Source organism: Pistacia vera, unplaced genomic scaffold, assembly GCF_008641045.1.
Source record: "Pistacia vera cultivar Batoury unplaced genomic scaffold, PisVer_v2 Contig966, whole genome shotgun sequence".
Taxonomy (NCBI): domain Eukaryota; kingdom Viridiplantae; phylum Streptophyta; class Magnoliopsida; order Sapindales; family Anacardiaceae; genus Pistacia; species Pistacia vera.
In genome coordinates, this window is record NW_022196852.1 from 97,395 (window position 1) to 100,000 (window position 2,606).

Genomic DNA, 2,606 nt, shown 5'->3' on the forward strand with positions numbered 1-2,606 from the left:
TGATCATGACCACGTGTCACAAATCAATGAAGAAGAGTGACCGTCACGCTTCAAGAAACCAAATCGTCATTCTCTTCCGTTGAAAAACTCAAGCAACGACATGTTCTCCCTCTTTCATATTAAATGCGCCCACGTCTGCATTTAATGTTCTGATAGGGAATGTCGTTTCAGTATGGCTTGCATTTAATGCGCATGGTTGACACTTATTGCACATAAGACGCATCTGTCAGAACAAAAGGTATTTCATTAAATGTATCCGCTACAAAAATGCAATGTATAACACCTAAAGAGGTCGTTACATAGAACACTTCGTCTTGTCAGTCGCGAAGTGACGTGACTCTTCGATCCTATCCCATGTCAGTCGCGAAGCGATGTGACTCTCAATGTGTATCAATTCTGAAGCAACACGATCCCTTGTCTTCTGCAAAAAATTCCAACTGCAATCAGGTCGTGGACTTCGAAAGATCAAAATCATGGCACTGATATGGTCTAAGAGCAGGTCACTCATCTTTAAAATAATGGCCATCTCAGGTCGCATGTATAAAAGTGTTACCTCGACCTCTTTGCAATAAGGTCGGGTTGACCAAAATCTCTCTGAAAGCATCAAGTCACGGCATAATATGTAGTTTCCAAGATTCGATTCTCAAACCTTAAAAACTAAGGGACTTCTGTTATGCTTGAAAAAGTAGGGTTGACGCAAAGCCCAGTCAACATAAGTGGTCAGAGCTTAGATATAACCCACAACCATCCAGGCGAAGCCACGTCATGTGATGACATGAGCAGCATGTTTCTGTCAATACAGTGGGTGCGCCAGACCAGCAAAAGGCTAGAGAAGGTCCACGTGTCCAATCTCTGCACAAATCGCGTAAATCACTCTAGTAGGTGGGCAACGGGACATAAAGAAGGATTTGCACGGAAGTCTGACCAACTCCCAGATCTAGTAATCATTACCTTAACCCATCTCACTATAAATAGAGGGCTATTGTCTCATTTGTGGGATTGGCTAATTTCTCTGTGGAATAAGCATACACACACACACACACTCTCTCTCTTTCTCTCTCTCTTTTGTAACTTCTTGTAAGTCAGCTCGCTGAACGCGACCTGATCTCAAACACATTAATACAATACTAATGGACATAGGATTTGCTTACTTAAGCATCCGAACCACTTCAAACATTGTTCTTCTTCTTCTATCCAGTTCAATACCCTCATTATTTCTATACACGTGTGTTATTTGAGTCAGCTCAGCGTTTCTCACGTGCGTTTGGTTGGTGTCAAAATCACGCATCAATAGTATTAACTAGAACTTATAAAACTAAATATATACTGCCCTTAATATTTAATATTCGCAATTGCAGTGATGCCATACATATAAAATCTTGATTATGTTGATTACTTTGTTTTTGGTAAGTTTTCTATAAATTCCCAAGATATGCAATTGATGCTAGTTTATTTATAGGTTATCAGTTGTAGGTTTTAGATTGATTGACGGGTTGGTTAATTTGCATATTCCGTATGTGGTAAAATTCTCTCAAAGTCATTACATAGCATTGCAGTTTGTGAGGATTTGAGAGAAGAATGAAATTCAAGAATGGAGTTTGAGAGAAGCTTCGAGAGAAAACAGAAAACACTATAATTGATTTTGTTATTACTTGACTTAGCTAATGAACACTTTACACTGTAGCTTTTTGGCTTATATGTTTTTTACATGTTTAGTTGGTAACTAACGGAGTAGGAATAGAAACTACAAGAAAGCTATGGACACCGAATATTTTGCACCGAAAAAGTATATCGGCCTGCGTCTAAACCTCTTCTTCTTCGCTCTTCTTCTTCGTCTTTATTCCCCATCTCCTCTCTTCTTCTTCACTCTTCTTCTTCGTCCACCTTTGTTCAAGTGCCCAACATTATTATCTGAAACACCTTGTCTCTCAATACGAAACTATGCGATGGAAACACTGAAAGTCACGTTGATGAACAAACGAGAAAGAAGTAGAAACTTACACGAAAAATCTCAGAAAAAGTTACTCTTCTAGCATCTAATAGTTGGACTCCAAAATAAAAACTACTAGCATAGAATAAAAACAAGAAGCAAAATGATAGTCCAAAAGCTACGCCACCTGCCAAACCCTGCTTTATTGATGCCTTTAAAGGGTCTTTACATTTCTTCTGATAAATCTCCATCACCTTTTCTTCTGCACAGAAAGAAGCAACTGTTCTAATACTTCCTATCGCATCATTTGCAACTTGACTTGCTTCCTCATACATTTTTTGCAATCATCGGTCAATAAGGTTAAGCTTTATTGAAACAGGTAGATAAAGCATATTATGTTAATATGCATCATTTTTAGTGATTTATGGAGCAGACCTTAGCATCAGCACTGTAAACTTGGATATATTTCATCTAAATATATCAGTTGATCCCTACCAGGGGCAGCAACACGGAAACAATGAGAGCCATTTCCCAGTTTGTTTCAAAAGCAATAACCAAACCAGCAATTATAGTTGCAATATTCTGAACTAGCAAACCAAGTGCCGCTCCAGCAATGAGAATATTAATAATAATCAGACGCAATACATTTTTTGTCACAAGTATGATAATATCACAA